Consider the following 21,181-nt stretch of genomic DNA (forward strand, 5'->3'; position numbering starts at 1 on the left):
TAATAACCGTTTCCGTTATTTTTACATGAAACCCTTGGATTTTTGAAAAAAATATTCAATTATATCAAACAGGTTTGTGAACAAAAATGCAATAAATGTTTGATTGTTAAATACGCGCAGCTAATGAACCCACCAACAAAACTTTGGCAAATAGAGTCCTTCAATCAGCACGGGTTCGCTTGGGTTTGCCTGAACGGCCGTAATTGAATGTTCGCGTGTACCAAAACAATCGACCTGTCAATTTTGATATCACAACCTGTTCGAGGTTTGGCGTCGAAAAGCTTTCGTATATTATGCTCGCGCGATCCTAACGGCACATTGTTGTCCGAATAAGATAAGGTACGAAAGGAGGGTTTGCAAAAATGGTAACGCATCAGCTGAAAGAGGATCGACGGGGCTGAATGATATTTTAATTGAAGACAAATATTTGCTCTGTGCAAATTCACAAAGAACCAATAATTTGAGGCCGGGATTGGTTTGGGATCAGCCGATTTGCATTTAAAAATCAGCCTCTAACTCCGATCAGGTTGGCACACAAAGTGTTCAACATATAACGTCGACGAACAAAACTAGCTAAGAACAAAAACCAGCTTTAACGTTTCTTCCTCTTTTTGCTAAATATTCTTCTCAAAGCGTTAAAACTCGCTTTCTCTAAGTTTACGATCTCAAGTTTACATCCTGATACATATTTCAAAAGAAATAAAATTAAAAGCACCTCAGCACATGCCAATGTTATCTAAAGTCCGTTAGCTTGAAGGCCCACATCCCACTGTGCGCTAGGTCGTACGATGTCCGGACATCGCTGATTTAGGTGTTTACTCTGCGTTTACGTTACATTCAGAAACCCTTTTTCAAAAAGATGCATTCCACGTAGGCCCAGCACCTGAACCCTGGCAAAAGAAGAGTCTTTAAAGAAAGACTGAATGAATGATGAAAAATTTGACTTCAAATTTTTGAAAAAAAGAAAGAAATGATGAAAAATTTGACTCCGACCACATATTCCATCTTCGGGGCGATCCATTTTTCTGTTGTACGAAAATACCCCCAAAATTCTAAAGGGTGTTAGCTTGCATAGCTAATTATGGATTATCCTGAGGACGGGGAGGAACATAGGGATGAAGGCGTCCTGGGAAACTTAATGCGCGAAATTGGGTTGATAAAAAACGAAATATCGACAGCTTTTTTCCTACCAAACAATGAGGCCGTATCGTGTCAGGAGTTGACGCGGAGTTGTCCGTTTTAATAAAATGGGTTTTTTTTAATTTTCCTAAACCAACTTGGGAGGGGGAGGGAGGTAAGCTTGAATATCCTGTAACCTGTAAATATCCTGTACATGTAAGCAAGTAAACGCAAAAAAAAATCTAAAGAAAAAACGAAAGCATCACATGTTCAACATACAAACTGTAAATCTTCCCCTAAGTTATTAAAGCCTTCCGACATTCCGGCAACATCGCGCCGCTTGTTTGTCTTGTCAGAATCGAGTTGTCTAATCCGGATTCCCTTGCCGAAAACCCAGGGGCAACAAAAACTGTCTGTCCACAAAGAAGGAGAAGCAGTGCGCAGTACTCGTCGGCATGCGAAACCTTTGGCGGGTTGGTAAAATTTGAAGAATGCCTGTAAGAAATGAGAATCACGTGTTGTACAAATATTTACAAAATAAAAGGATTACATTTCACGCCGAGCCGCTCGATAGCAGCTAGCGCTCCTTGTTATCGTGCCAGCTTCCATCCGTCGAGCCCCCGCCCTTTTTTCTGCCATATTACTCCGTCCTCAGTCCGTTTGACTCAGGTTTCAGAGCATGGCTGTAAGCCCAGGCGTAGGGTTTTACCTCCTACGTCCGCAGCGTAACAAATACGACCGGCGAAAACATCGAATTACTAAAATACTCCACGCCACGCAACGGTCCATCAAGCCAGGACCAGAGTATCATCTGCGGTCTTTACCCGTTCTACTGGCGATGCGGGGAAGACTCGAGCGCAAGAAGTTCACCGACGATGTAAAGACTGCACATTGCCGAGTATCGTTCCAGCACAAATATCTCATCGCACCTTTTCCCTCTGCTCAACACACCGGGATTGCGATGGATTCCTTGTCTGGGGAAAGTTTAACATTTCGTCAGTGCTTGGAGCCCATAGTACCTCGCCCTGAGTTCAATCAGTTAACCCATCGTACCATCCAACGTGCCAGCATTTCGTGAATCGTAGCAAACCTTCCGAAACACACCAGCTTTAACGAGAGAGCAAGAAATAATGCGTGGGAAATATCCGAATCGATGCACACTCGAAACTACCTTTGGAGAATCATAGAAATTGTTGGAAAATCTCCAGGCCCAGTGGTTTCGAACTACGGGAAACGCTCATTAACTCTCGAAGCGTGATACTCCATTTGGTGGCGCCGCTGTACTTGATTATTAACACGGACTGGTCGGCTCGGCTTCTCATTGCACTATCTGCAAATTTATCGATCGTGGTGCAGACAGTTAGAGTTATTTCTGGGGCCAAGAGGCAGGTAGGAATTTTAGTTCATACGTAAAAAAGCTGTTGGTCAGTTCGGAGTAAAACTCATACAGTTTGATATGTTTGATATATGAAGGGTATTTCGCACAGTATTCTTAACATACGATAGCAGAACAGGATGGCACAAAAGTTTACGTCACCCTACTTACATGTATCATGCATCACATTGTTGGATGTTGTGATGCATGAAGCGCTATTAGACCGAGGCGAAATTGAAATAGGTTACGAAGCACGAATAATGTTTTGTAAAGAAAGTTAAGGTTACTTCCGTTGAAGTTGCTTAATCTATAACTATGTTTGATTCTGGCCGTTTTTATAACTATGTTTGATTCTGTTGTGCACAACACGCAAAGATGAAACTATCTAGACAGTATTGAACTGTTTTCTATAGATTGCAAGTCAGTATATGCATTTATTCTTCTCTTGTATTACAGTACTTGTCTCGGCACACTGGAATATGTTCATTGATTATGCAAATCTTTGAATTGAAGCCCTAACTGCGGCCGGTAATGCGGTAATGGCTGCCTCTTTTCCCCAAACGAAGCTTTAGAAATGCGAATCAATGCACTTATCGAAATTGTGAGGGACTATAAGTAAAACTCAGGAATTATTACGTGTTCTAGTTGTATGCTACTTTCTTACCTGTATAGTTTATAAATGGGATTTTACTGTTAAATTATTTCATGTTGTTAAATTGTTAAAATCGAAACTCCATTACACAGCCTAAAGATAAATCTCATTATTCCTTGTTTGTTGTCTCGAGACCACGTAAATTTCACACTTTTGTAAGACCACACTTTCCAGTAATTACGACGATGGTACCACCATCCCTCTGCTCACCCCGAACGCAATTTGTGCTCCGCATTTCATGGAATCGTGCGTACTCACATCAGATAATTCGGGTGGAAAATGTGTCTGACCCGTTTTTTTCTCCTCGGAGCGGTAATAAATTGGTGTCGGGATTTCGGAGAGAGGAAAACTACACACCGGAAAATCACACAAACACAACCACACCGGAAACAGTTGCTTGCCTATTGTCTGCTTTCCATTACCAGCTCTCGCTCGTTTCGAGCCAGTTTCAATAAAGATTTATTCATTATTGAAAATAAATAATAATTTCAATATTTAATTAACCCACATTGCACAGCGAGCGTTGAAGCAGGCCAGGATTGGCAATCGCAAACGTATGCGCGTGGATGACAGGACGAAAAATTGCGGCTGAAAAACTATGACTATGGCGCACAATAACACCATTTTCCAACGTTTGCATGGTAGATCAATTTTCCCGCGACGCAGAAGGTGGGAAAACATATGCCACACTTCGTATATCGTACTTAATCACCCGAAGTTGTTTGGTTTCACGGGGAGAAACTCAACAGAAACACACCAAATAAAAAAGGGTAAAAACATAAAACACACCGACCCATTCCTTGGAGTGAGTCCTGATTGCCTGGTTAAGGAACGCTTTTTCGCTTTACATCGATACGCGAAGCCATTCAAATTAACATTTGAATAATTTATTGGAATAAAACGGAGCGCGTTGGGGTTTTCCATATGGAGTTCGGGAAAAACCACCAAACTACCACGTTCCCAAATTTGAGTCGTATGTCCTTTCGAGTTATTTCATTTCGATTTTCCTTTTCACTCCCCACTGTCGCCCGAGATACGGCTTGACGAGCGCGTGATTATATTGGGTTGAATGTTTGTCGGTTAGCTTTTCGGGAGTCGAAAGTAAGTCGTGTGTGATAATGGAAATATTTATAGCCCCCTCTCGACTGTTCGGTTGTTTGTTGCAGATTGAACGGTAGGGGATTGAGGGATTTTGCAAGTCGAGGAAAAATCCTCGCCGTTCCCGCGTTGCGCCAAAAACCGACATCATAGTAAAATATTATGCTGTTTAAATTGATAGCATCGAGCTTAATGCATGCGGAAAGGTTTTTCAATGTATCACACGCCAAACAACCCCCAGTCGGTTCTTGTGTCGGAGAGGAATGGTATACCAGGGAGAACGTCTCTCAGGGAGAACGTCTGTCCGCCTGGCGAGGCACCTGCAACCTCGGAGCTGCTGCAATTTTCCCATAGTGAAGGTGTTATGAGTTTCCTTTTAATTCTTTTCCCGACCACTGGCGGAGAAGGAGAGTTTGCATTCGGTATGTTTGCTGGGGAGGCTGCTTTTGTGTTGTTTGTGTTTGGTTTGCGCCGGCCCTTTGAAGCGCACGAAGAGCTGGCCTTTTCGGGCGAATGTTGGCACACGTGGCACACCTGGGTTTGGTAGTGGAAAATTTAGAATCAGCCAAATCAAGGCACACTACAACGAAGCAAGGCAAACAATCAAAAGTTCAAAAACGGAACACTGTTTGCCTGTTTTTGTTCCGTTTGCGTTTGTGTTTTCTTCTCGAATTTTACTACGATTTTATAACGATTTCACGATGCCATTGGCGATTTGTTTTCCATACCGACATCTTTCTCGAGCCTTCCGGTAATTTAATCAGCAGTTGATGAGAATGCCGGCGAAAATTTGTGTCCGTTTTATCGGACAATTCTCATTTATTTTTTTATCGGCCATTTCCTTTCACTGTCCTATTTTCACTATTTAATGATAGAACACGATTGATTATCGAGTTCAACTCCACGCGCAGCTGAACTTACCCTTTTGTTTTCAATCATGCTACTTTATGGTTCATTTTCAGCACCGTTTTCACCAGCGTTGCGGCTAGTACACGGACCGTCCCGGCAGTGGCATCTTTCATCCGGGCAAGTGCGTTGATCGTACCGGCAGCATCGAGCAGCACCAAGATGGACAACACCGGACTTCAGGTGGACGCCGATGCCTCATCGAATTTCAAAACCCCTCGTGTCCCTTCACCTTCCGCTACACCTTCATCCCTTTCCTGGCAAACAGTGGCAGGTAAGAGAAAAACGGACGAACAGACGGACAGCGACGTGGGGGAGGAACCGATCAAGCGTAAGCCAGGTCGACCTCCCAAAAAGACCAACGCTACGGCAGCGAAACCGACTGGGGTAATGGAAGTGGACGCACAGTAGTTGGGTGGAGATGGATGAGTTGTTGACATCAATGACGATCGCATCGATAAACATCAATGCGATATCCAATTCCACCAAATTAGATGCACTACGGACATTTATACGCACTCTTGACACAGACATAATCTTCCTACAAGAAGTTTCTGTCAAAGACTTAGTGCTCCCTGGGTACAATGTTGTAATAAACATTAATCACACAAGGAGAGGTACAGCGATCGCCTTGCGGGGAACTAAAAATTTTCTCACGTCGAACGTAGCTTGGACTCACGACTAATCTGCGTCCGGCTTGAGAATTCTTCCACGCTATGCAACATTTACGCTCCTTCGGGAAGTCAAAACAGAGCTGAGCGGGAACTCTTTTTCAACCGCTCGTTGGCGTACTACCTGCGGAATGCACCGGGACCGGTCATCCTTGCAGGGGATTTCAACTGCGTGCTGAAGTCCAAGGACGCGACGGGTATAGGGAATACGAGTCTCACTTTGCAAAACTTTGTTGACAGTATGCAGTTGTGTGACAGCTGGGAGGCTCTCAAAGGAAACTTTGTAGAGTTCTCTCACATCACACGTGGTTCGGGCTCTCGCATCGATCGCTGCTACGTCTCTAAGGACATGAAGGATCAACTGCGTGCAACAGACATGCACGTATTGTCTTTCTCGGACCATAAGGCGCTAACGGTGCGCATCTGCCTTCCAAACATACCTCGGATGCGGCAAAATGGATACTGGCAACTTCGGCCACATATCTTGACAGCCGAAAACATAGAGGAGTTTAGATGTAAGTGGAACTATTGGACAAAACAGCGAAGGAGCTTTGGCTCCTTGATGGAATGGTGAATTTATTTCGCCAAACCAAAAATAAAATCGTTCTTCCGATGGAAAACGAATGAAAAATACTCCATGTTTCGCTTGCAGCATAACATTCTCTATGCGAAGTTAGATCGAGTTGGTCAATATCAACCGTATAAAAGGAGAAATGCTACTCCTTCAGAGGCGTTTCTCCGAGGACTTTACACGGATTAACGAAACAAGGGTGTGTGGGGAGGTTCCGAAAGGGGAGATCGACGGTGGAGCCGATCTAGGAGGTGGTGACTAGAGGCAGACATGCAATGTCTTTTGGGCGGACCAATCAGCGAGATCCGCGATCCTGCATGGTAGTGACATTAGACGTACGAAATGCATTCAACTCGGCTAGTTGGAGCGTGATCGGAGAGGCTCTTCACAACAAGCAGACACCCGACTTCTTGATGTGGATCCTCCGAAGTTACTTCGAAAACAGAGTGCTCCATTACGCCACTGATACGGGGACCAGATCGCGTGCAGTCACAGCTGGGGTGCCACAGGGCTCGATATTGGGTCCGACGCTGTGGAACGCATTGTACGACGGTGTGCTGGACGTGGAGCTGCCAGCGGGATCATCCATCGTGAGGTTTGCCGACGACCTTGTGCTGACCGTCGCTGGTCGCACACCGGAGGAAGCAGCCAATGAAGCTAGTCGTGCTATCACCTCGGTGCAGCGGTGGATACAGGATCACTCGTTATCGCTGGCGGTTGACAAAACCGAGATTGTGATGGTGAGTAGCCTGCGGCGTGGACATTCGCGCATTCCTGTTCGTGTCGGGGACGTCGTCATCAGTTCGCAGCGCAGTACTCGATACCTGGGTGTCAAGATCGAGGACCATTTCCTGTGGACACCGCATATTATACACGTCACGGAGAAAGCCACCAAAGTGAACAGGGTTCTTCAGTATCTACTGAAAAACCACGGTGGCCTATCTAGTACCCGTAGGAGAACATTGGCGAGCGTTTCTTCCTCCATAATGCGGTATGCGGTGCCAGCTTGGTACTCAGCGCTGAATATCCAAAGCAACCGCAGACTATTAAACCGCGTGGACCGCATGTCAACTAAGATGGTCGCTAGCTGTTTCCGGAGTGTGAGATATGAGGTTGCCAGCGTTGTAGCAAGCATGCCACCTATATGCTTGTTGATCAACGAGGACCACCGATGCTACGAAGCCAGAAGTTAAACGAGAAGAGCGGCAAAAGATATACGAAAGGAGCAACGAACTGTCACATACTCGAGGTGGCAACTTGAGTGAGATGACATCGCCATGCAGACGTCAGCTAGCCGGTTCGTAAAGTGGGCGCATCGTCTTCTACCCGAAATAGAGCCATGGGCAACCCGGAGTCATGGGCTGGTTAACTTTCACCTGTCTCAGGTACTCACGGGTCACGGATTCTTTCACGAATTTTTGTTCGTGAAGGGGTTTGCTCAATCCCCGGACTGCATCAGATGTACAGGGGTCGTCGAATCGGCAGAGCACGTGCTATTCGAATGCCCTAGGTTTGACGAGGTTCGCAACCGTTTGCTGTGTGGGTTCGGGCTGATCCCCGTCTCAGCGGACAACCTGCAAGCGTATATGCTTCATAGTCGCGAGTCGTGGAATCGCATTGCAACAGCAGCTTCGGAAAAAACCAGGGTGCTACAGCACGAATGGCGAGTCGAGCAGCAAGAACGAGCTACTGCAGCAGCAGCAGCGACAAGAGCAGACGCAGCGGAGGCGGCGGGGAGACGGGGACAGAATCGGCCCAGGCGAATTGGGGGCATCCCGAGACATCGATCGGCTCTGGCTGCCCGGCTTCATGCAATGGCGCCTAATGCAAGAGTAGCCTGGAACAGAGAACATCGAAATATTTTCCAACGCATCCGACGGCTGCGGAACAGGACTGTCCGACGAAGAAACCATGAAGTGCTCGAGCGTAGAAACGAGGCGATGCTACGCGTGCTCGAGGAGGTCAACGAGCAGGAGCTGGATGCCAGACGCGACCTCGCTACTGCAAACGCACAGCTTCCAGCGAGTGTTTCGGGAAGGTTTTTAGGGGGTAGTAAACGGGAGTAAATCAATTGGTGGGCAACCATGTCAATTGTATCCCGTTTGAGTCCATCGTCAAGAGCAGGATAACTTTGGTCTGTTGATCCTCTCAGGGGATCACATGCGGGATGGGAACAAAAGGTCAGAGAGGTCGCCTTCGAGGTCGATCGTACAAAAAAAATAAAAACGTACCACATGGAGTTATACACCGACGAGACAACAAACGTTGACGATACTTTTGCCTGTCATCGTCTAATCCCCGAAGATTGCGAAATCAACAACGATTGCATGGATGAGATCACCTACGGTGATGTCCTTCATGCAATTGGAAAATCGAAATCTGGAAAGTCTCCTGGGCCGGATGGAATTCCTATTGAATTTTATCAGCGAACGTTTGGGATAATTTGGAGAGAAATCATATTGATTCTCAACGAGGCTCTCAACGGTCGTTTCCCGGCGGCCTTTGTCGATGGGGTCTTAGTGCTTGCGAGGAAAAGGGGAGATGGGTGCACACTATCTTCGTACCGTCCGATGTCTCTGCTTAACACTGACTACAAGCTGCTTTCCAGAATTCTGAGGCAGCGGCTTGAGAGGATTATTGCTAGGTGGCAGATCATTTCACCGTCGCAGAAGTGTAGCAATAAACCCTGCAATATCTTCCAAGCTGTGCTCTCTGTTAAGGAGAGAATATTCGAACTCAAACGGAAGAAGAAGTGTGCAAAACTTGTCTGTTTCGATCTCTCGCAGGCGTTTGACCGTGTTGACAGGGGCTTCCTGTTTGGAACGATGGATTCATTAGGGTTTAATCCCGCACTAGTGCGGCTTTGAGGAAAATTGGTGAGCAATCTTTGTCCCGTGTTATTGTAAATGGCTCCCTATCATCTGCCTATCCCATCCAACGTTCCGTGCGACAAGGAGATCCCATGTCAATGCACCTGTTCATCCTCTACCTTCACCCCCTCATCAAGAGACTCGAAGATATATGCCGCGATCAGGATGATTTGATCAACGCGTATGCTGACGACGTCTCCGTGGTGAATACTTCCCCTTCCACAATCGAGCGGGTGAGAGCGGCAATTGAGGCCTTTGGAGTCACTTCTGGAGGTTAAACGTCCTTAAAACCACGGCTCTGGACATCGGAATGGTGACAACCGAGAACAGAATCTGCCTGCCATGGCTGCACACCGTAGAACGTCTCCGTTTACTTGGAATTCTGTTCTCCAACAGTATCCGGGAAACAGTGGGCCACAATTGGAATACTGTTACCAACCACTTTCGTCAGTTGGTATGGCTGCACAGGGTGAGAGATCTAAACCTGCTGCAAAAGGTAACGCTGCTCAACTCATTCTTGCTCCATAAGCAATGGTTTGTTGCGTCAGTCTGTGGCCCTCGCGCAATGGACATAGCCAAGGGGACAAGTTTGATCGGGTCTCTCCTCTGGAACGGATCTGGGGGTATACGTGCCTCGCTCCAGCAGCTGGCCCTGCCACGAGACCGTGGTGGCTTAAACCTACACATCCCAGCCGTGATGACAGCAGCCCTACTCACAAACCGCTATGTTGCAGAACATCAGAGCCTCCCATTTGGAGCACATCTTGTGTGCGGGAAACTTGTGTGTTGTTCAGCAACTGGCGTACACTCCAATAACGGCAAAAAAACAGCTATCCACAGCAGGTTGCAAGTGAACAGACTACCCCCAGCCAGGATTCAGTCCCATACGAAGGCAACCTGGAAAGAGGTGTGGAACGACATCCACCGAACCAATCTAACAGCGGAGCAAAGATCCACCCTATATTTGCTTGCGAATGGCAAGATCCCGCACGGAGAGCTGCTAATGCGGATGGGACGCACGGCTTCGGCTTCCTGCATGTTCTGTGTTGAGTGTGACACCCTGGAACACATGTTCACCTCATGCACTCGCGTTATTGCCGCCTGGGACCTGCTGCAGCAGCGCATCAGAAATGAAGCTCCAGGGTGTCAGTCGTCCTTCGAGTGTCTCCGATTCCCAGTGCTTGGGAACATAAGCATTGCGCAGCGGAAGGTTGTCCTTCGTTTGTTTGCAAACTACATCATCCACATCAGTGGAAACAATGATGCTGCGATCGATGTAAATGTCCTTAAGTGTGCACTGTATTTGTGATGATAGAGTTAAAGAAAATTTTTGTTTGTAAACCTGATCTATTTATAAAATAAATAGTTAATATTTTATAAAAAAAACATGGAATGTCAGGGTTGCATTTAGATTATGTTGGCGGTAGAAATCATTGCGCATCGTAAGCGAAATGCCACTTTGCTGAAAGAAAAATAAGTAATTGGATACGGAGTGGAAAGAGAAAGGAAATTTTCAATATGGAATCGAATTAAATTCAAATCAAAACATTTAAAAATATGTTTGAAAATAACACACCGCGTTATTCGTACACTCGTTTTTTGTACCCTTCTATTCGGATCCCCGGACAGTTTTCCATTTTAACCAATTCTATCAAAATCCATTTTTTTCAGAAAAGGTAGCCAAAGAGCAAAGGAAGAAACCTGAAAAGGCACGAGTAGAAATAGAAAATTGAATTTTATGTCAAATTGTTGCAAGTCGTTATTCAAGGCACTTCACTTGATGGAAAATGTTTCGTGTCAACAACTGGCCAGCAGAAAAGCAAACGCCTTTTTCCCGAGCGGGCTTAAAAAAGGTGAACGAATGCGAGCTTAAAAGGCAGCTCATGAACTAGTTGGTGGAAAAATGTGGTTGATCAACTCGATGAATTAGGACGCGAAAACTTCCCGCGTCAGTCTTTCGTCAACGTCCCTTTGGGGTTTTGTTCTTTTCTCTTTCCCTTAAAAGTTCTGCCTCATTCGGTGGCACGTTTGACGCCGTGAAGTTACATCGGCAAGTAGAGGAAAATTGAACAGCAGAACCGTGATTCCGACCGCGTATTACAACAGACTAACGGGCATCCATCGACGAAAGGTTGATCGGTTCGTTACGAAAGGACCATTTTCCCACCAACTTCTGGTATGTGTGTTTTTGTGTTTAGGTGTATATGTGCGGGGACGAATGAGCAGGTGGGCAGGGAAGCTGAAACTATTTCCCACTCGCAGCTATTTATGCAATCGGCCCGATGGAACACTGCTAGGACACCGGAGCGATGGGAACTGAGTTAAACATCATCACTGTTCAAATATTGACAAACTCGCCGATCGCACGCACACGCCCATCGGTGGCCGGAGTCGACAAGGATGTTGCCCGACAACACGTGGGAATGAAACCATTCGAGTAAAAGCAAGAACATCGATAGCAAACGACTACAAAGGATCAGTTGGACTTCTCTTTCATATTTGCTGAGCGACCGAACTAGTGCCAATTAACTTTTTATCCTAACTTCTCTAGTTCCCGACTGTCCCGAGGTTTTCATTGACTGAAGTGTCGAAGCCTACGTCCTCCCGGAATGTGTGTCAGTTTTAACAAGCCTCGGAATACCGTCTCCACATCCGACACACTCCGTTTCTGGTGTCTATGACAATCAACGATGGCATGTGGCCTGGTTTGCCTTTTAGCCTTTTGTGGAAAAGCTTAACACGTGAGAGTGGGTTACGTTTGCAGTACTACTTTTCGATTAAATGGTACACTTGTAACTCCTCAAGTACTTTGTTTAATGTTGACGTGTAGTGTTTCGTTCGTTTTGATTGTACAATCTGACAGATTTTTGCAACTAGTTTGACTGCTATCAGTCAGTCATCAATGTTTCATTTCACCTTTTAGGTGACATAATGAAAAGATTTCTCTTTTTGTTGACCATTTTGTGAGGGTATTAGATAGAAACAAAATTGCAATTTAATTCACTTTCCAGCTCGATTTAATGAATCGTTTGATACTGATACTGTAGAAACTGTTAATTTCGGCCAGTACGAGACTATACAAAGGCTTTGTCCTGTTAGAGATTGAACTGGTAGGCGTTCAACTTGCCACTATCACGTTCGAGAGAGTTACCACTGTTGATCGGATTGATGCAACAAATCACGTTTCGAAACAAAACAGAAAGCAATGAGTGATCGACAACCAATAAACGAGGAAACGAATCGTAGCAACCAGTTTCGAAAAACTCCACAGAACTTTAATACCATAGTTTCGTTATCGTCCACTCCAGATTCGAGCCCGCGTAGTGATGGCGATGGGATCCTGGTTTTTCTCGGTATCGAACCGCGTATCCGTGTACACGATAGTGTACGTGCCATATTCAATTTTAATTAGGACATCACTGGACTCCAAATGGCGTCCTGTGCAGCCGTTTTTGTACAGTTATAGAAGGAGACTGCCTCACAGTGATCGATTATCGCAAATTTTTGGGAGACTGAATGAAGGATGGCTCGCAGTACACACATATATACAACTAACTGTGGTTCGGTTTCAATTTGCAGGCACCTCGTTCGGGAATAGCCTTTCGGACACGCTGCTGGATCCGGACTTCCTCGACAGTCCGCTGATGGTGCAGCCGAAGTTCACCTCCCGCTCGCAGTCGATACGGGCCATCATCGGCGACACCATCACGTTGCCCTGCGAGGTGGAAAATCTGGGCGAGTACCACCGTTTTCTCCTCTTTTTCCTGCTGCCTGTCTCCGTCCCTTCAATGTCAGAGCAAGCAACAACAAAACAAAAACGAAAGCATCAACAATCTCTTCGTCGTACCTCACTCTAGAGCATGATAGGTCGGGGGTTTGTATTTCCGCAAAAGAGACCCTCTGGATGGACACGCTGAAAAGCTGATCCGAAGAAGACACTTCCCAGTCGGAGACGGTAGGATGTCTATTGCCGACTCGTTTTCGTTCACCAGGTCGTCGTGGACACACGCGTTCCTACCTCAATCGAACGACATCTCGGAATGTCCACCGGTACTTCTCGGTAGGGTATCATGTTGAAATTGGTAACCGTTTTCATCCTGTTCAGCATGCGTCCCTTTTCCTTTGTACGTTCCCCTTCTCTACGGTATCTTTAACACTGTCCAAAAACAGACTAGCTGACCTTCGTTCGGAACAAGAGGCACGACGTTGGAAAAATACATCGGAACGACGAAAAGTTGAGCCGGATGAGCAACGACTTCGGACTAAAGCAAAAACCAGGCCATGGAGGGGGTGGTTTATGCAAAAAGTTATCCAATGCGGCTATCCCCGTGTAGTATTCACCTGCCTCGGGGCGGAACATGGGACAAGTTTCCACCCGCGTGTGCTTCCTTTCTTTTCTTCGCTTCACTCGCCAATGTCGCCCATAATCTGCCCGACTACAGGATTATCATCAATCTGCATGATTATGCCGAGCAGCCCGTTAGAAAGGATTGGGAAATTACACGCCCGGGAAAAGACGATTACGGAGAATCCCGGTGATTTGCGTGTTATTTAGGAAATTAAATTAAATATACCCACCGCCCAACGCCTCCACCTTTACCTAGTCGAAAGACTCGAGGAGAGTTTTACAAACGAAGAATGGCATTCGCTATGTCAGACAGGAGAGCTCAGAGTGGAACATGTCGAGGAAAAACTAGTTACAATGATTAAAGAGCTGCCGTTTACGGTACGCCGGCAATTATTCTAAAAAGCATTTAATTTAAAACGATTCCAATTTGAAAGGGAGACGAATGCAGACGTCGTGCTTCAAACTGGGAAAGAATGGACGCCACGCACACATCTGCTTACCTGTTGCGTTGTGTTTCGTTCCCAAGCTTTTCACAACCAGCGCCTTTTTCTATTATACATTTCAAACGTGTCTCATCAATCGGACCGTTTTCAGTTTGGAAAATTGAACCGTTTTGCCCAAGGCACGCAGAAATGGGAACTAATTTGCATTTTCACATTACCAGCATAATGAAACGTGGGCCTCCTATTTGGGCGGTGCAGGAGCGATGGATTTAAATCCGTACATTAAGAATGTTATTTTAATTGAATCATTCATGGATGCAGTTCATTTGCGCAACGGATTGGTGGAGGCGATGCGTGAAAAACTATACACGCATGCATTTACTAAATCAAACAGCATGATAATTAATTTTTCATAACACCGCACACTCCGGGCGGCGTAAACTTTTTCGTCGTTTGTATCCGTTATGCGATTTTTCCATGCGCTCATGAGGATGTTTTCTCGCTCCGCTATTTTCTACATCCGTTCCAAGTACCGGAAAAGGCATCTGTTTTAGTGTAACCGATAGATTTTCCACCAACCAGCATCCACTCGGGATGCGGCACTAAGCGTAATGGTAGCCTTATGTGTCAGAGCACAATGTCGCATATAAATTATTCGGAAATCGACCTCGGGAATGCCAGCACAGCGTCATCCCTTTGCACGTAGGTTCGGAACTAGTGTATCCATCCATCAGACCCATCAGAGTCCAAAGGAGGCTTACGGCGAATGTCCAGTTCGGCCAGCTAAAACTGCATTCAAACTGCGAATAAATGAACCGATTCCAACAGAAAGCTCCAAAACCACACTAATCCCTTCCGATCACGACTCATGGTTTCGCCCGTTCAGGGGCTTGCGGAGTCCTTGGGGAGTCCTGGCAAAAGCCATGTTGGGCTTCTCTTCGCGTTTTGGTGGACTCGTTTAGGAGCGAATGTTATTTCAAATTTAATCCCTCCTACGATGAAACACTGAAAGTGAGAAGGGGAAAGAGTGGTATGAGTTCCTCACCGGTCCACTTTTCCAGGCGCCGGAAGTACCTGATCCTTGCTCCATTAAAACAGAGTTTAGCAAATGAGCATCGAAAATATGCCCGACACGTTTCTGTTTCGTTTGCAAATCTGAAGTTCCGAATTTACCGACCCACACTCCCAAACACACGCACACACACACGGCGCTACAGCGTTCGAGCAAACAAGACCCATCCGAAATGCTTTGGACAGGATTTTGTTTGCACGGCTCCCGCTTCCTGTCCAGTAATTTTCCAGCCTCTGTTACGGAATTGTTTTCACCTTGCGCTCACCGGAAAAACTGACCCCGTACTAAACGTGTATGTGTGTGGTGTTGGAATAAAGCAAAGTACACTACTTGCGTACGACCAGCGATTCCAGTTGACCGCGCGCTGTACGCCGCTTTAACCTATCTTCCTCTCAGAATTCCACCGCTACTTCATTTGTCTTCCGTTCGGGGGCACTTCCGGGAATCTCCGGCAATGATAATAGAGTTCAAATAATTATATTTTCAGCATTCCCATCCAACCTTGCACCTCTCTTTGGTTGCGAGCATTAATTTCAAACCATTGTTTCTAGCACTTACAGAACTATTGTGGAATTAATTTGTATAGCGGTTCGCAGACGTGCAGCAGCATGTCCATGTATCATTATTGAACACTACATTTATGCAGTCAGTCGAACGTTTTATAGGAACGCATTGTTTTGATTAACCAGTAGAATATGTTATGAATATTTATTATTCGATTCACTTTTCTTCACTAATTGTAATTTCACTCGCAAATCTGTCAGGTTTTCTATTCCTGACTTTATTTTAATCTTTCTGATCCTACGTTGCGCAACACACTTGATAGAATTCGGACTATCCGCTGCTTTTATACCTTCAATGACAGGTGTTTTTTGTTGTTGAGAATGTTTGAGAAATATTTTTTGAAGGTATCCAAAATCGTGGATTTGAAGTGCCAAACGCTTAACAATGTCCGAAACACAAATGAAAACTAGTAACAGTATGTATAATGCAAGGAAATTTGATCAGTTTTGCTCAAAACACCAACCATGTTTCCAAGGAACTGGAACAACCCTTCAATCTATCCTAGTCAGTCTGGTAGGACTTTTGTCTTTGCCAAGAAAACTTGGCATCGGAAAACTCTCCGTTTTTCTGCAGCATTTCACATATTTCAATTCGATTCGATATTACAATATTTGTTTTCCGACGATCTCAAACGCTCCGCACGGCAAAACGCGAGCATAATAAACAACTCGCGGTGTTACAAGCACCAGCAAGTCCGGGCTTGATAAAATACATTTTCACGCAAAGGCAAATGTTGCTCCAGCATCTTCCAAAACCGCACCCACGGCCACCGTTCCTATCTGAACACCTAATGCATTGCCATGCCCTTCAAACACACTATGCAGCAGAACAAAATGAAACAACGTGCTGGCCGGGAAAGCTGTACAATCGCAATACGCCAATGGCGAACTCCTCACTCCGGCTCACTACCTCTATCGTCCATTACTACAGTTTTCGGTTCGGTTTTTCAGTACTTTCCAGCGGAGAGCGGAGGCCGACGGTTGTACAAGAACATCCCCGTTTTGCTCTGAGTTTTCGGTTTTTTACTTTCCACCGCTGCAAGCGCTGCTGGCAATTTTCGCGAAATTAGCAATCCTATTCCCATTTCTGTGCATCCTTCGGCCCTCCGCCGTCGGCCAGCGGCTTGTCCGTTCGTCCGGTGGAAAAACTCTCAACCGAATAAGACTCGAAACCTGAGAGCCGCAAAACTCGGTAGGATGTGTTGCGGTTTCGGCAACGAGGTAATAATCGAGACGAGAACCTTTAATTTTATTTTTCCGTCCTCTCTGCTCTGTCTCATAGAAATGCCTTGCTATTTGCAAACGGGACGACATGAAAGAGATTTTAAATTATGTTTTAAATTCATTTGCAGAACGATTCTTCACCGCACCAGGCAAACGAAGATGTCATTTTGCCGCTCTTTTGTATGCCTTCCCATTTTGCTTGCATCAATTGGAGCAAAATAAATATAAAATATAAAATCGACTATCCGTTTTTTATGTTAAGGTAATGTCTTTTCCACTCATTATCGGGAAACCGACAAAATTAGCATCATGGTTGTTCCCCTCATCGGTTTTTGTACATTCGTCCTCCGTTCCTTCGATTCTGTTCAACGGTTGATTGGCCCTCGCCCTCGATTGACCGGCGGCTAATGAGCAGATTGCTTACAATGTGTTGCGCCTACTTTCGGAGCCCGGCAGAAGACAAAGGGAAAATGCATTTTAATGCGCTCATTAACATTAATCTATTCAATTATACATTTGCAGCAATGATGCTAATGCTAATGATTAAAAGATGAATTAAATTGGGGAAGACAGTAGATTGTGGTAGGCGTGTTCCATGCCATTCCATGCAAAAGTGGCTTTGCTAAGTCTGAAGAAAATATGACCCAAAGTAGATGGGAATAATTGGAGGGCTGAATATGTGGAAGGGGAAAGTGTGAAGTCTATATCTCAAGATTCTTCTTCTTCTTCTTGGCGTTAACTAGCTTGTTGGTCATGCCTGCCCCGGTAAGGGCTTACAAGACTTGTTTCCCTGTTGTACGTGGATAGTCACTCCTTTCGTACAGGGGAGGGTCCGGTCTCGGTTGGGATTCGAACCCACGCCGTCGAGGTGGTGAGCCGATTTTCTAACCGTCGCTACCGCTCGGCAGTGTTGGTGTCATGCCCGAGTCCCCGGGTTTTGACGGAAAATCATGTGTTCTTTTCTTCTGGCGTTTGTTCATGATTTTGGTTTTTCTCTCCCTCTCTTTCTTTCTCTTCATCTGCATCGCGTAGGACTCAATACACGGATCGCCGCATCTCTCCGAGAGTCCCAGCCTGACACTGGACAACGTCAACCGGCAGGACAGCCGGTCTTCGTCGACATGCAGCGGATTGTGCTCTGTGAGTAATTGATTCGGCCGGCTTCGGAGACGGACTGTAGTTCAACCGCCCATACAAACTCTATTCCGATTGCGCCGGAAGCAATCAGTCACTAATTGTGAAATGATTGGACAAAACCGTCGGTATCCAGAGTTTTCGGGAAGCCGCCTCCGTCATTCTCCTGTTCGCCTGCCCCGCGACATTATGAAGTTCTGTCATTTTGCTCGATTCTGAAAAGTTCGTACACCATTTTTCATTTTTTTTTTCTAGAAACGATCCAAAACCAAACAAACGGTACACAATCTAATGTTCTTCTTTATTAATGTTGTTCAATTATCCTCAAAACAACTACTTTTCCATGTTTCATGAGTTCATCCTTACTCATCACGCAGTTATTAATAATATCTGTAGTTTAAAAACATCTGTACAGTTTAACCCCTTTGTTATTAAGATGCATTACATTAGCACATGCGTACATCGCTATTGAGGTATTTTTGACAAATGAATAGACCATTCCAAAACTTTGTCATTTGTAAAGATTTTTTGAATTCCTGAACTGTTACTTTTTAGTATACTTGTTGACTAATTTTGACGGCTTTGGTTTTTTGATGCACCGTTTCATCGGTTCTCTAGCTTGGGGTACAGAAAAGAAGAGCAAAATTCTTTTCAACTTTTTTATTATCAAAAGGAAAAATGTCAATTCAGACATACTCACTTAAAATCAAAATTCGCGCTAAAAGTCATTCGTTGATATTTTTAGATACTTTGGATTTAAAAGAAAAATTTTAAAAAGCTATTCGTTAGTGTCAAATATCAAAATCCAATATTACCTCGGCTTGGATTTTAATGACACTGAAAACTCATGTTAACTATTTTAAAGCGCACATTTATCTAGATAATATGTTTATTTTGTTACCAATATTCCCCAGAAACCTTATTCCGTTTCAGTAACGAGTGAGTTGATCATAATAATTGTATCATGGCTGTATTCATGCTAATCGCATTAGGAGCCTCAAAAGAAACCTTCCAAACTCGAAGGCAGTCTAACGTCGCCACAAACAGGACGAGCGCAAAGAAACAATACACTAACACATGCCACAACAGTATGTTTAACCGTCCGAACAACATTAATGTGCTCCTTCTCGGAATCGTCGGTACGAGTAAAATTCCGCACAATGTTCAATTGAAGCTGGAGTTTGATAGATTAAGCTGGTCGCTTTTGATAAATTTAGGGTTTTCTTTTTCTACCTTTTTCCCGTCTCACACGCTTTCTCCATGCCTTGACCGAACGACCCACCGGATCTCCGCAGCTCCACCCGAAATCACAGTCGAAAAATCTTGGGTCCACACTGGCGAAGGATACGAGGCCCAGCTCGTCTGCACCGTCCACGGCGATGCTAATCCGGAGGCAAGTCTTAGTTGGATTAAAAAAAAAAAAAAAGATACACATTCTACAAACGTATCCATTCCAACAGAATCGTATTTTGCACACTGAGAATCTAATCAAAAAGAGACTCATAGTTGATAATCTTAAAAAAGGAATTGTTGATGTTTTTGAAATTCCATTGTGAGCATAAAAGCATTCTTTCATATCAACACTTGCATTTTAACTAAACCATTACTTAAGGAAAACATTTCAGCTTGTAAACGAGCATGCTTTATACAAAAATCTTTCAATTACTTAAACTTTGAACTAATGCTGCCTTTTCTTGTTTTTATTAAAACGGTTAAACTGTTTTTTGTTCTAATATTTTTTTAATGTGAGACAGCAACGTCAATTCAAAGTTAATACATTTTACCTGGAAAATTCAACTAGACGAAAAGACTCCAGGCGAATATAAAGGTAAAATAAAAGAGAATCCAACGGGAAGGTACACGATTTCTGAGTAAAGTTCCAACGCTGCTGCATAATGCATTCGGAAAAGAGCGTTGAAAAATTGAACCAATAAATCAATCCATTTTCACTGCAACCGGTAATGATGCTCGGAGTAGTTGCTGGCACCACTTTGGCTTGGCTAGGGCCAACCGGGAGAAACTGTAGCCTTGCATTCACGTTGCAGAATGGCGGAAAGTGCTTCGTGAAAAGCTTCGACGGGATATATTAGCCCTAGCTGCCAAAGTGTATGGAAAGTACGGTATAAATTTGCCGTTATTTTATTTTAATTTTAAAAAAAATTTTACTGCCCCGAACAGAAGCTAAATGAACCTTCGCGTTTGTTGCAGCATCCGAAAAAGATAGCTTTGCAAAATTATTTAGAATGCTCGTCTTATTAGTCAGCACTACTAAGAATATGGGGCTAAATATCATCTTATTCGTAATAAAAGCTAGTTTTTGTGGATCTTAACAAATATTAGGCAAGTAAACAATTAAAATCCAACCCTCAAAGATTTTGTACCAGAACTACAAGAAAAAATGCGATTTCAATTGAAATCATATAAGAAATGGTTTGGAATTGAATCAGGAACTTTCTTCTACCGTTCCATACAATGCGGATTCCTGTTAGCTCATCAAGAGAAAAGTCTTCTATTTTTGCTTCAATTTCCTGTTGAAGATACCAAGAAGCAAACTGAAACCTTTGTTATGTTTAGATCATTCAAGTGATCGAAAAGCTACCCGGTTAAACTATTTTTCGCAGCAATCAATCGATGGCAAGCCCAGTTTTTCGACTAGCAATCGTTTTCAACTTCACCATCCGCATGGTTTTATTTCTATTTTCTATTTTATGATAAAGAAAGAATTTTGCCACAAAGGCCACAAATGAAACTTCACTTTAAAGGCCATAACCGAGTGTAAGGGATACATTTCGGAATGAGCTTTTGGCAACAGATGTACAAATAAAAACGCTAAGTATACGCTGCCCCAGTTGTTAGTATCCACAAATCCAGCGTTTGCTCATGTCATGTGGTACTCATGCGTGATGGACACACGCGGAGGGAAGCATTATCTGACAATAAAAAACGTCCGATCGTCGGATTTCGGAAACTACAGGTAATTGAATGTGTCCAATAGTGTATTGTTAAGCTCTACCGTAATTTAATGGAAGAGAATGTGCTTGGGAACTTTAAAGCAGTACCTCCAATTCTGAGCGATACTTATGTCGCAAAAAAAACTGTTATCTCTGCAGTTTTAATAAGGAAACAAAATTGTTT

The 21,181-nt window shown here is 44.4% G+C and overlaps 1 pseudogene; it reads left to right on the top strand.

Moving 5' to 3' along the window:
* The window catches only part of LOC131268266 (uncharacterized), a 52,259-nt pseudogene that overhangs the window by 27,518 nt on the left and 3,560 nt on the right, over positions 1-21,181 (top strand).

Source organism: Anopheles coustani, chromosome 3 (genome assembly GCF_943734705.1).
Source record: "Anopheles coustani chromosome 3, idAnoCousDA_361_x.2, whole genome shotgun sequence".
NCBI lineage: Eukaryota > Metazoa > Arthropoda > Insecta > Diptera > Culicidae > Anopheles > Anopheles coustani.